The 14,018-nt window shown below is 33.6% G+C and overlaps 1 protein-coding gene across 6 annotated transcripts in view; it reads right to left on the bottom strand.

Annotated features, from left to right (window-relative positions):
- LOC108977376 overlaps nucleotides 1-14,018 on the bottom strand; it is a 115,500-nt gene that overhangs the window by 14,855 nt on the left and 86,627 nt on the right. For all 6 annotated transcript variants that reach the window (XM_018947025.1, XM_018947022.1, XM_018947028.1 and 3 more), the window contains one exon: nucleotides 9,629-9,682. The gene's annotated coding sequence lies outside the window, so the exon portion shown is untranslated. The remainder of the gene's footprint in view (nucleotides 1-9,628; nucleotides 9,683-14,018) is intronic.

The raw sequence follows: 14,018 nt of genomic DNA, 5'->3' as shown, positions 1-14,018 counted from the left end.
TTTATCAATCTAATGCTGGCTCCAATAAAAGTGAAACGTGAATATATAGTAATTAGTATACATTTCAGGTTTTTAACAATAAACTTCGAAAACAATAAATTAAACCCAAAAAATATGCTGTTTAATTTAATAAGCTGGATTTTTGATAATAAATTTACTGCTATTGAACAAAAATGTTTATCAAGGTCTCATCTTTGAAAAATGTAACGAATTTACCTTTACTCACATACTTGTAGTTAGCAAATTTTTTTCCCAACTGTGGATGCAATAAATATCTCTTTTTCGACTTCTGTAAACAAAAGATGTTACTGACAAAAGAGTTTCCATTAAATTTGAATACATTGATAACGGTTTTTTGAAAGTCAGAGCAATTAAAACCTATAAAAAAAGTAAAGAATTCCATTCAATATTCAAATCTTGGACAACGTGTTTAAGAAGTGAGTGAAACTCTAAAGAAAATTTAGATATATAATATGATCAAAGACATACACTAATTTCTCAGTCAACAACGGGTAATTGTTTCGAAAAACAAAAGCCACATGCAAAGCGGTCATTAAAGGCATTTTTCATGGTTGACTTGCGGTGGTTCGGATAGAAAAGAGAATGAGAAACAATAGCAAAATGTGATTAGAATTTTCTATAAAGCATTTTGAATATGATTTATTTCATTAAATACACTTTCGATAAAGTGAAAGTTCATTTGGAAAGTTGAAAAATTAATTTGGAAGAAAGGAATTATAAAAGCAAAAGCTTAAAACAAACACAGTCGCTAGAATTTTAAAATTTTCGGGTGAACTTTAATTAATTTAGCTTTGGTTTTAAAGCGATTTTTTAGAAAGAGTAAGAAAAAATTGATAAAAAAACTTTGTATTGAATAGAATAGTGATGTTTTTTTTAAATAACTTAACGGTGACGTGTACATTGCGTTCTGAGAAACCTTTGTGATTTATTTCGTATTTCTAATGCTTTAACTTGAGCAATTTGTGACTATTAAACGCTTCTTGAGTTTTAATTAGTAATAACTGCAAGAAATGATCAAGATTTTTCAGAAAAAATTATACGATCAGGCGAGTAAATATTTCTCTCTCTTGTTACTTCACTAAATTTATGTATTTATGCATTATTTATTAATTTAGCCTTTAAATCATCACTACTGCCACAAATCAGCACAACTTCTCACAAAGTCCCACATTTGGTAGAGTTCATCAACTTTTGTGGGTAAATCTAGCCACTTCTGAATGAAATTTATCAAACAAACGAACTTCTAACACACCACTAATCCGGAAATATGCTTATAACAAACGAAATTAGCTAACTAAGATTTTCGCTGCCAAATAAGTGTAAATGAGCAAATGCTGGCTAATGGATTATACATGCGCGCCCACGTCTGCGAATTTTGCGTGAGCGCAGAATGGCACAGAGGTAGTTTGATAAAACAATGAGATTTTAAAAATCGTTTGAATTCTGATATTTTTCTGCTCGAAATGTTTGACATCTAATATCTCTAATGAGGTAAGCCGCAAGAGTTTTCGAACTTGGATCGTCGTGCAATCGGAATGGTTAATGGTCTTACTCGTTGTCTTTTGTTAAGAAAAATATTTAGCAGAATCATCTCAACACTTCCTTCTTGAACGCAAACGAGATCTATGATGTTTTCTGGCTTTGTAAAGCACTTATCTTTTGTCGTTCAGATGTGTTTCATATTTTGTAGATCAGAATAATGCAAGAACGTTTTCCTATACAACTCTTTCATAGTTCAATGGTACCATATTATGATCTTTTGATAAGAAAACCGATAAGAAACCATTGTTATAAGAGCCCAAAAAGTATTTAACTATTGGAAATCTTACTGTTTTGTAAAACTACCCTCATTGAAACTTTTCTTTTTCAAAAAAGGAAATTTACAAAGAAACCAGAAGAGTTAACAACGCTAAGTATATTCATTAATCATGAATGCTGAATGCTAAAACTGGAGTAGGTACAAATAAAACAAATACAGTACAGCAACAACATTTCTTTCCAAATTAAATAAGTAAACAACAATTTGATTTTTGCATTTGTCTGACTGTAGAAATGTGAAAAATAGCGCACGAATGTAGAAGAGAGTGGAAGAGAGCACGAAAGGTAGGTGTGAAAAAATGTTAATGAAACCGAATGATACCAACACCAATAGCCGGAAGAGGCGGTGAGCGGGTGGCAGCTCAGCGCATTCACACCTCAATGCTTTCGAAAGTTTCAGCTTAAGTTCAACGCTCAAGAAATGAAGAAGCGTGCAAGGAGGTGAAGCAAAAGAAATTGAAAAAGTTGGCGGCTCAAAGTATTTTAACTTGCACTTCTGATGCATGCAACATTTTTATCCGCCGCATTATCAGTTATTAAGTGGTGGTAAGAAGAAAGCAAAGGGCGCTGAAAATACATACAAAAGTGTTAAGCAAAACCAAACGAAGAAATAGTTGTATTTCCTTTTCGTGGCAGATGAGAAGTCAAATTGAAATTGTAGCTGAAGCTGCTCAAATTGCCACAAGTATGCGCTTGGTTGCACATTTGATGACTTATTTGTTATGGCTTGCTGCTGGTATTATTTCTTTATGTACTTTTATTTAAATTTATTTATTTCTTTTTCAGCTTACAATAGTTTTCGTATTTTATTTGTTTTCGAAAATCTCGGTTTTCCACTTGCCACTTGAGTGTGATCATTGCTGCCTTAACCATGGCCAGCAGTTATAGTCTTTGAAGCAACTTGAGTTTGTTAGCTTACTTGGTCAAAATGGTGGCAACTACATATAATGTATACAAATGCATAAATAAATATATATAAACATATATATATATAACATGCAAGCTAGCTATTTATTTGCTTACGGTACAACCACTGCAATGCCGTCAAACTGGCTTAGATGGGTTCTAGAGTTGGGATTTGGGTCAGTTGTACATGCAGATGTTTATATGTATGATAGTATGTTTACTATGTATGTGTGTACGTGTTGCTTGCACATAAATAATTTTTTTGGTTTGCTGGTTATGCTTTTTTTCACTTCGTTTTTTTATGAACTATTAGTTTTTTTGGTTTCGGAACAATATTTCTTCTACTCAAATATTCTACCTTTTTGTTGTCTATTTATTGTTAGATACAACCAGGGTTGCGAATATTTTGTTAAACAATTTTGAATTTCCAATTTCGGGATTAAAAATTAAATTGCAGACAAAAAAAGAGAGACCGAAATACGTGAGTACGAAGAGCTTCACAAGTTGCGGTGACTAACAAAAGGTTTAAAGTACGGAGCATACTCTTGTATAACCCCCGGAGATGATCTAGTTACTGATGCATAGGGTATATTGAAATTATTCAGAGAACACTTCTTCCGCCTGCTGAATGGTAGTGAAAGCATAACACCAGCAGATGGCGAACCCGATTTCCTAAGTGAGGACATTGGAGCAGACGTTCCATTGCCCGATCATGACAAAGTTCAAGTAGCAATTACCCATAAGAAGAATAACTAAGCGGCTGGGGCCGATTTATTGCCGGCCGGACTATTCAAATATGACGACGAACTGACAAGGAGTATATACTACATCAGCTTATTTGTAGAATATGGTCGGAGGAAAGCATGTCTGACGATTGGAATTTAAATGTCTAAAAAAATGTCTAAATGTTTAAATGTCTAAGAAAGGAAGACCCCACAATCTCGCTAACTACTGTGGGTTAAGCCTTCTCAACATAACAAATAAGTTTTATCGAGCGTATTGTGTGAAAGACTAAAGCCCATCGTCAATAAACTGATTTGATCTTTTCGGTGTGGATTTAGGCCTGAAAACGCAACAGATAGCCAGATATTCACCATGCGCCAAATCTTGGAAAAAACTGCCTCTATGCAGCTATGTTTGGATTTGGTATCCCAGCAAAACTATTACAGCTGAGTAAACTGACATTGAGCAACACCAAAAGCTCTGTCGTGATCGAGAAAGACCTCTCCGAGCCGTTCGATACTAAACGAGGTTTCAGTCTATCTTGGAACCAGCATCAACACCAAAAACAACGTCAATATCGAAATCCAACGTTCGCTGAGTAGTCAGTTGAAAAGTAAAGTCTTCTCCGGACGAGCAAAGACTAAACTCTACAAGTCCTTCATTATTCCCGTTCTGCTATATGGTGCGGAGACATGGACAATGACATCGTTGATGGATCGTCGTTTCGAGTTTTCAAGAGAAAAGGTAAACCACGTAAGCGGTGTTTACGCCAATAAAGAAAAGAGAAAAAAAAAAAATAATTGATTTAAATTTTTCTTGCTCTTTTTAAATTTCGAAATCATAATGTATATTATATTTTTATTTATATCTACGATACAACAACAATCGAAAAGTAAATCTCAACTGACACGTGACACCAACCGGCTAAATATTATAAATAAACATTATCTGTTCCTCAAATGAGTGGGTGAATTTGTTCCGCTATTTGAAATTATATACCCATGATCAAACGATAGTAAAGATACGAGCAGAGACAGACTAGAAACTACAAATTAATTGCAACATAGAGTGAGCAAATATGACTTCAACTAATCAAATACGAATACAATACGCCAAACAATAAATTCGCCTGTCAAGAAAGAAAACTTAGAAAGAAACTAGAGACATACAGAAAAAACAAATAACACAAATATGAAACGAAAAAATCGAACGGTGGCACTTAAACTACGAAAAACCAAACAAAACTCTCACCGCCAACAGCAAAGTCTGAGCCGAAGCAACAGACTGCACCTACAATTGTTGTTGCCATTACTGTTGCGGCACCAAAGTTTCGGACGGAAAAGTAAGGAAAGAGCAAGTAAACGCCCGGCAAACTGGCGCACTTCCACGAAATATTAATATCTATAATTTATATCTTCAAATTGGCGCATAAATGTAGACATTACGAGTAAATTGGCAAAAACCGAAGCAGCCACGGACAGCAGCAACTGCCGAGGGCAGCAGTGGCCTCAGCTGTGTGTTGAAACTGTTGCATTGCTGCATGCTGTTGGCGGAAGCGCCAATAAAAAGAAATAGTTTGGAAATCGCAAGGACAGTTGGCAACTTCCGCTTGTGTCCGCGATGTGTGGTCGCTCGGTTTTGTGTAGAATATTTTTCGTTTGTTTTGTGTTTTGGCTTTCGTTTTTGTTGTTGTGAAGATGTGTCAAATATGTTAGCTGGGAAACGCTGTCACAACTTTGTGTTTCCCCACCTGATCGCCGCTTCGGATAATGTTTGCATTTTGTTTCACATTGTTATTGTTGCCATTGGAATACGTGTTTATTGTGACAATAAATTCATAAATCAAATCTCGCTGAGAGATTTCGTTTTATAAGCTTTTGGCGTTTTTTTTTCTAATTTTGTTAGTTGTAAGAAATATTTTATTTCTAGTTTTATTGACCATGAGTTAATTAAAGGGGTTGAGAGTTGAGCAACTGTTTTGGTGTTATTGTTAAAGATATAAAGCAAAACTCAATTTGAATTGTGCAATAGTAATAGATGGAGCAAGCGCTAATACAAATAGAGTAATAAATAAAGTTTTTATATAGAAATGAATTTAATAAGTCGGCGACCTCTTAAATAGCAGCCACTATATTTGTATGCTACATCTCAGATGGTTCATCTGTTTAATCCAATTTCCGATGACTCGTTCGAGCATTTCGACTGGTAACTGCCGAAACACACACGTGATGTTTTGCTCCAAAGCCTGGATCGAAGTGAGAGTGTCCGCATAGACTTTAGACTTTACAGGTCCCCACAGGAAAAAGTCAAACGATGTGATATCACACGAACTTGGTGGCCAAACAACCGGCCCAAAACGTGAAATTATCTCGTTTGTGAAAATCGAAATCCTTGAACCTTAAAAATGGCAACAAGTTATCGTATCAATCATATTTCACTAAGGTCGCATCATTGCGACTATGCTAAATAAAATCTCCAATTTAATGTAAAAATAATGGTTTTTGACAAGACCTTATAGTTATTGTTTCACAGACGGAGGCAGAGAAAAATATACCTAAGAGCTTTTATTGGACTGTACCGAAACACTTACGGAAAAAGTTTCGATTATTAAAATGGAGAAGAAAACTTTAATACTTATTGATATTAAATAAGGTATCCAAAAAATTTTAATCGAATTGATATATTATCTCTCTCAACGCACAATACTGAGCTAAACACATTAACTTATAATTGCTATGCATTAAAAAGCAACAAAATGTCCATACATTTATTTCTAAACCCAAGTAAAAAGTTTGAAACAAACTGCGGTAAAATATTTGATATCCAAAAAGAAAGACCTAAATGTATACAAAGATATAAAGCGATTGACTGCAATTTAAAGAAGGTCCCCTTATATATACACGCAATAATTTATTGAAACACAAAGCGCATATATATATTTTAAATATATCTGAAAATAGAAAATTGGTTTTAAAATTCAACGCTGTATGTTTGTGTGTGCATTGCAAGTGACCTCAACCGCCTCGCAGTCTGGTTTTCGTCGACGTTTGTTTTACTTTAATTCTCCAGCACAATTTTTGATTCTAAATATAAACGATCCACATTTAAAACGTTCAAATTTAAATAGCAACAACAAAAATAAAATCAAATGAGGTAAAAACATGTAAACATGTGAAACATTTTTTCCAAGTATACAATATCTGTGCACTTAACCCAGTGAACATTTTATGCCATAGAAATGAACATTAAAAGTAGTCATGGAGTTTCAGGCATGATATTCAGGTATTCAAAAACTACTTCGAAAGTTATGATAATACGATATACTATATATCCCTCTTCATATTATGAATTATATTTTCAGTAAATCAAAGTACTCATAACGTTTGGTTTGTTGGTTCAACTCAATTCTTATGTAAATGCGACTGTTTTTATTAAAAAAAAAAAAAAAAAAAAAAAAGAAAAAAAACATGGTTACACCGCTGCTTTAATACCCCTCACAAATGCAAAATATTATATGCAATTGAGTTTGATCGATCAGTTTGTAGGGACTCGATCTCAATAATAGTGGTCAGATATCAGCGGTTGCGACTAATGAGCAGCTTCTCATGCTGATCATTTATATATGATATTTCCGTCTTTCCGACGTGGAGTGGAGTTCCGTCTTTTCCTTTGTAACTTCCCGGCAAACTTAATATACCCTGCTCAAGATAAAAATACTACTCCCTAGCCTAAACGCAAATATATATAAATATTATGCAGGCACATGCATTCAATTCCATTCTATTTCTAATGTATACCATTCTATGTGTATCACTTTTTGGGGGTTTCAGCTATATAAGTGTCATTGTAATATATGTGCTTAAATGAAATTCCCCCAATGGCATTTAATATTCACTTATGTCCAAACCCCCATAAGAAATTTGCCACTTGCCACCATTGAGGTTTAAATGAATTTCAGAAAAAAATTATCTGTTCTTTTGAACTTTGCTTTGTTGACTTTTTTAATTAAATTTTGAAAATATTATAATTTAATTTAAATTTTCGCACAACTTTAGCAACAAAATATTTTCCCAAATATTCAATACGTCCATATATAAAATACGAGTATCTTAAAAAAAATATATATAATAATAAATTCTATTGAATTTTAGCGAAAATCAAACTCTAAATTTTCCTAAAGGGTACCCGACTCTACGCCGGCAGCCTGCCATTGTTTCTGCTGTCTCGATAAATTCAATCACAATTGAAATGTGTTTGGCCTAATTTGAGCTAGATTTTATTCTGCGAGTATTTTTGATAAAGATAAATGCATGCGCCAATTGAAAATGCTTTGATTTACACCTTTCGAATGCCGCACATGCAATATGTTTTGAATTCAACGCTAATGGAATATCTTTTTATTGAGTGATATATGATGTAGCATTATATCTAAATCAGCTTATTTATTTATACGTGTGGTTTTTAGAATATACAAACAAAATATAAAACAAAATATTTTAAGTGGGGGCGACTCAGTCAAGTCATGGGATGTAAGAACTTGCTCCCAGAAAGATAGTTCAATAAATGTGTCTTCTATGAGCTGGAAGGGGATTTTATGTTGCAGTTATTCCCTCGAGAGTAGAGAGAATGAGGTATTTATATTTTACATAAGGGTATGTTCCACGGGCGTAAAATCAATATATAATATTATGGGTTAAAATAATAGCTATAGTGAACAATGAATAACTACTTAATAACCTTGAGCTTCTGTTTATCAGCTGAAATGAATCAGTTGGAAATAGGCTTAGACAACACGCTTGATAAAATTTTTAAAAATAAACTTTTACCAAAATCGGTTGAAAATATTTTAGAATATAGGAATCTTGATTAAAAAGCATTTCGACAGTCTTATAATTTTTCATTTTGAAATATACGTTCAAGCATTATGGTGTGATTGATACTTATTTACTAATAGAAGCCCAATTTTGAAATTTTACTGAAGCTAGAATACCCTTCACAAGTGCATATAGCATAAAAATGTATAAAAAGATTTTTATCTTAATTTTTATCGGTCAGTTAGAATGACAGCTATATGATAAAGTGGCCCGATACCGGAGATTCTGTAAAATGTGTGGGTTTTTTGGGAAGAAAAGCAAGTGTGCAAAATTTCTGATTTATACCTCAAAAACTAACGGCCTAGTTTGAGTACTTTCAGGCAGACGAAAATGGCTAACCTGTTCAGCGTATAACAATTTATTATAGAAATAAATATTTGAGTATGTTATCTACTTTTTACCCCTCTCTTTATTTACCTAACTTTCAGAAACAAAACTTTACAAATCATAAAATTAAATTTCATCAACTCGAGCCTAACTAACCCACATACATTTAGGAGTATGCTTATTAAGCATAAAACATTCTGAAATAGTTCAGGAAAATGCACAATTTTTTTGCACAAATTCTCTCACTTTCACTCGGTGAGCTTGCATGAACTAAAATACAAACCGCGCACATAAGTATGGAATTACTGCTTGGTATGTAATTCCCATAGTTGGTAGTACTACAGTATAAATGTATGTGTGTATCAAGCCTTCGCACGCACTTTAATTGAATATAATTGGCTTAAAATCTCAAATTGCTTGCTATGGCGCTATGTTGGTATATTCAAATCCTAAGCTACTCATATTACGTTATTGTTGTTGTGGTTATTTTAACACTTTAGGCGTTAGCAAACACAAAGGTGGCTGGGGCGTATAAGCAACGCAGGAATTGAGATAAATGTAGATTATGTACACACGCAATTCATTTGGTAAATGTGCCTGATGCTTGAACACTTTTGACATCTTTAGGTATAAAAATATATGCTGCGCTAGTATGCTAATTACTATGTGTGTTGGTGCCTGCATAAGCCGCTCTATATGAGAGAACAGCCAGAAATATTTTTAGCTGCACACCGCAAGCACTCAAAGGTCAAAGGCTATTTCAGCAGCACTTTAGAATGGAGCTGCAGACGGAGTGACGTGCTTGTGCGATAAATTATAAATTTTAAGTGAAAAATGCTGAAATTCATTAAATTTTAAACAATATTTTTTGCCAACCAAGCTCGCTTAAAATAGTTAATTCGTGTGCTTTTAATTAGTAATGCTATTATAAAGTAATTTATGCTGTTGCAATAACTCACCTCAAATGTATGCTAAAATTGTATATTTAACCACCGCTGCTTTTTTGACCAGATCTGTAAGAGACAAGAAGAAAAAATAGTCAAAATTAAAGTTAATTACTTAATTATTGCAAAAGTTAGCGATAAGCATGCAAAAAGTTAAAAAGTGAGTTGCAGAAGCATACACATACATTGAGTTAATTTTGTGTGGGTAATTTGAAAACTAGCGATTCTTGAATACATGTGGCGCTTTGCTGATTTAAGATATGATTTTGATGGCAACAAATGCTTGAATGTAGCAGGTACTTATTTATTAGGGTAGCCGTTTTATCATAAGTTGACTATTTTACAAATCCTATAAAAAGAATCTACACAAGCAAACTACTTGCTTTTAACTTAAGGGGTTATACATATGGGTTTAATATATTAAAAAAAAAGAGGTTTTTCAGCAATTTTTTTTTCTCATAAAAAAATTAAATATATTATTTTATGAAAATTTTTTACTGTTATAAATATACAAAATTAACAAAGAAATTCTGAAATTTTGGAAATAATATTTTAACTTGGCTCATTGAGACGCCATTTACGGTGATCCATCGAAAAAAGGAGCGCCCGCTTTGGGAATAACTCTTTACATACCATCTGAAGTGAAAAAATACGTGTTTTAGTTAAAGCCTTAGCTAAGAAGTAGGACGAAGGAAAAAAAATGAAATTTGATTTTTGGCGGACTTTTAACAAACAAACAAAAATTTGAGTGAAATTTCGCGACATTTTTTTTTTTGAAATAGTTGTAATTGAAAAAAGAGTACTTCGTCCAAGTCTTTAAGAATTGCATCTCAAATATCCGTGTAAAATTTTATGAGATCGGTTGAGTAGTTCTCGAGAAATCTTGCGAACCAAGTTCAAAAACATAGTTTCAAGAAAAATACGTTTAAGGGGTCAGTATGGTAATTTGGCTTGGTTTTATGAATTTTCTCATAGAAATTTTTATTCTACAATCGAACATTTTTCACAAATAAAACAAATTTTTATGGAATTTTTTGACGACAAATGTCGGAGAAATGGCTGGGTGAATGAGATGCGTTTTTTCACTGGCGGGCACGATTTTTCATGTTTGGATCATCTGAAACATAAAACCCTAATTTATTCTTAAAGTATCGTCCCTACTAGACCTACCGCCAGTTCAAAAAAGTGTGCTTGTTTGAAGTTCCACGTGTACACTCTGAGCGCTCCGAACGTCGAGCAATATTATTATTTTTGAGTCTTTTTTGAAACCTTCCAATGGTAAAGTGGGTTTTTACATTAATTCTAAGGGTATATGGGAACAGAAGATGCAAAAAAAAATTATTTTTTTTAATATTACCCTACTGACCCCTCAAAAGACGCACTTAGACTAGCTGGCCTCGAGCGCACAAGTTCTCAAGGCTGTGTCACCGAAACTATTACTCGCATCAACTTGAAAATTTAGAATAATATTCTAGAGGTATTGTAGAATTTAAGACAGTAAAAAAAATTTGGATTTTTTGAAATCCGTAAACCTATGTAATCTCTTCAACCGCTTCAGTACGTCTGGGCATAGATATAGTCAGATTTTGCAACAAAACTTCCAAAATAACCCAAATAAAGGATACTATAATGTTATCCTGGGCAGTTTTTTGCTACGGCTTTTTTAAAACTTTTTGCGGGATGTCTTTCTACAAGTCCGGCGTTACCAATTACCTTCCAGATGTCTGCTCAAGAGTTAAATGGGTTCTGGATATACATCCACTTAACCATTCGGTGTTCGGCAGGCGCCGTCTTTTTTCGACGTCTAGAGCCGTTTTTACAGTCCGTTCAACCTGTTTCTACCACTTTCCTTAAAAAATCGGCAATGGATGATTTGCTGAATCTTAACTTAACATCATCCATTTGCTTCGATCTTTTCAACTTTTTTATCTAAACAAAACGCATGTTATGTTTATGGGAAATGTAAAATACTTTTGATTTAAAATGAAACTAAATAGTTTGCTTCCGTTAAATGCTATTTTAGGGTAAAAACTCAACCCTCTGAGTGTTTGCAAAAAAAAAAAAAGAAAATCAACTTAAGAAATAACCCGCACCCTAATATACACATGTAAAGGGTAAACTCAAAGACAAAACGATATTTCGACAAAGACATTTTCATTTCATTCAGACATGCTATTACAAATATTAGACTCATATTTGTTAATACTGTCTTATATTATTTTCGCTTTGCTGTCTTTGACGAGTGTCAAACCGGATTCAGCAGTGTAAGACACGCAGTATATTTTTGTAGAAGCACACAGTGCTCTCTCTTGCAGCTTGGGTGTGTTTTTGTGTGGGTACATATGTGCTTAGTTCTTCAAGTCAATTTCCGAGCGCACTTACTATATTTATACATATGTAGACTCACAGATGATGGACACACTGTGGTGTCAGAGAGGATATTTCGTGACTATATTTAATCTTTAAACTAGTAAGAAATTGATGAGAATTTCAATGCAGCAAAGTATTTGCAATATTAGTTTAATAACAGAAGTTGTAAGTTAAAATATTATAGTAGAAAAGCTATTGCAGGTATAGCATATAATCATTAGAAAAGTTAAATTGATATCTGTGAGAAAATTATTTCCATATAGATTGCTTTTTTGTTAAATTCGTTGTAAAATTGGATAAATGCAACCATTATTTCAATTGAAATGATAAAAGTGCCAAATAACTCAATTTAATTTTTCCAACTATCTGATAGAACACAACGTTTTAAAAATAAAGAAGTCAACTACCACTCACTCAAGGTAAGCTTCATGACAATAACATAATTAATAACTACAACCCTTTATGAACCCTTGTGATGACTTCACATAAGTAGATATTCCACAAATCCGTCAAAATTTAACACTGCTCCAAACATAACTAGTTCCACAATAGCTTACGTACAATAGCGCTCACTACCTGCTCAAGTTTATCTTATAGAAATGAACTCTTGTGTATATTCTGCCAATGTCAGCATGTAATTGTCACTTACCACATTAGACATGCTCCTTAGTTGTCAGTTTGACAACTCTAGCATTGGAAGCCATTGCAATCTATTTAGCTGTTGCTGCAACTAAACTACTGCATACGGACACTTATTTGCTTTTGTAACTATTTCGGCTTCATGCAAGTGGAGATGGTTTTGCTGTTTTACTTTTGTCTTCTTCTTTCTTTAGTGCTACTTTAGCATGAAATGTGTTTGTCAGCTGTAAGTAGCACACACTACAACAGTCTTTCAGTCTATTAGTCAAATTCAAATACAACAGTAGAGTGCAAAAACACTATACACAAACGAGTATACATATGCCTTAAAGCTCCTCACAGCTCATTGTTTAAACATTAGTTTAGTACTAGAAAATTCGTAATGTTTATTTAACACTTTTGGGAGCATATTTTGAGGCTGTGATGGGTGTTAGTTAATTTTTTGCTTAAGCAGTGGCAGTTGTAACTTATAATGTTGCAGCTGGAAATGTGTTCTTGTGGATTTTGTATCGAGGCTATGGAAATTCAATGCCTGCAGAGTCCCTTCGCTTATATATATAATCCTCAAGAAGTAGTTTAAGACTAGGCCTGGGGGTAGATCAAGAATTTGTGTGGAACTCCAAATAAAATTATGGCAACTACACCAAACTATTATGTTATATATATTTAAAATCACCCACATTCTCTGGAAATTGTAATTATTTAAACAATTATTACATACTAAGTTGACTTAAGAGGTCAGTCCAAAAAATACTTATCCTTATCAACAGATGGCGCCTGCTTTACAAGAGAAACCTGAAATTATGTGATAAATTCTCGTAGAGGGACGGTCGAAGGTATAGCTGAGTCGGATTCGCTGTTTTGGTCGCGAGTTTTAGAAATATAGAAAAATAATAAGAAGAGCCGTGGACGCGAACGCTTCCTCAATGATGACGTTCAAAAATTGATTTAACGGGTTCCGAAGTGGTCGCTCATTTGTTTCTGATTAGCGGTGCTGAGTAGCGCCGCCAACGATTACCACGGAATTACATAAATATTTACATTTTTGAAAAATTGACCTTTTCCCGTTGCGTATTTGAAATCGACACATGCTCCAAGCTGTATATAGATAAATCAATTGTCATTAAGCTGAGCTCCTTGATCAAAAACATTATTAACCGTTAATCGACCTTTGTATCAAAAATGATACATTTCGATGTTTGTAGTACCGTAACTTGTGGCAAGAAAAAAGTTAGATACCGCCTTCTTTGTGACTTTGTTTATTTTCGCATTGCCGTTATTTTAAGACATAATTTGAAAAAATTTTGCAMATAGGCCATGAGAAATTCAAAAACTTCATAATTCGAGCTATGTAGCAATTTTGATACATAGGTATAGCATTTCAAACGTTTTTTTG

Source organism: Bactrocera latifrons, unplaced genomic scaffold (genome assembly GCF_001853355.1).
Source record: "Bactrocera latifrons isolate USDA-ARS-PBARC rearing strain unplaced genomic scaffold, ASM185335v1 scaffold_88, whole genome shotgun sequence".
NCBI lineage: Eukaryota > Metazoa > Arthropoda > Insecta > Diptera > Tephritidae > Bactrocera > Bactrocera latifrons.
Note: the sequence above shows the minus strand (reverse complement) of the source record. Positions and strands in the feature narration are given on the sequence as shown.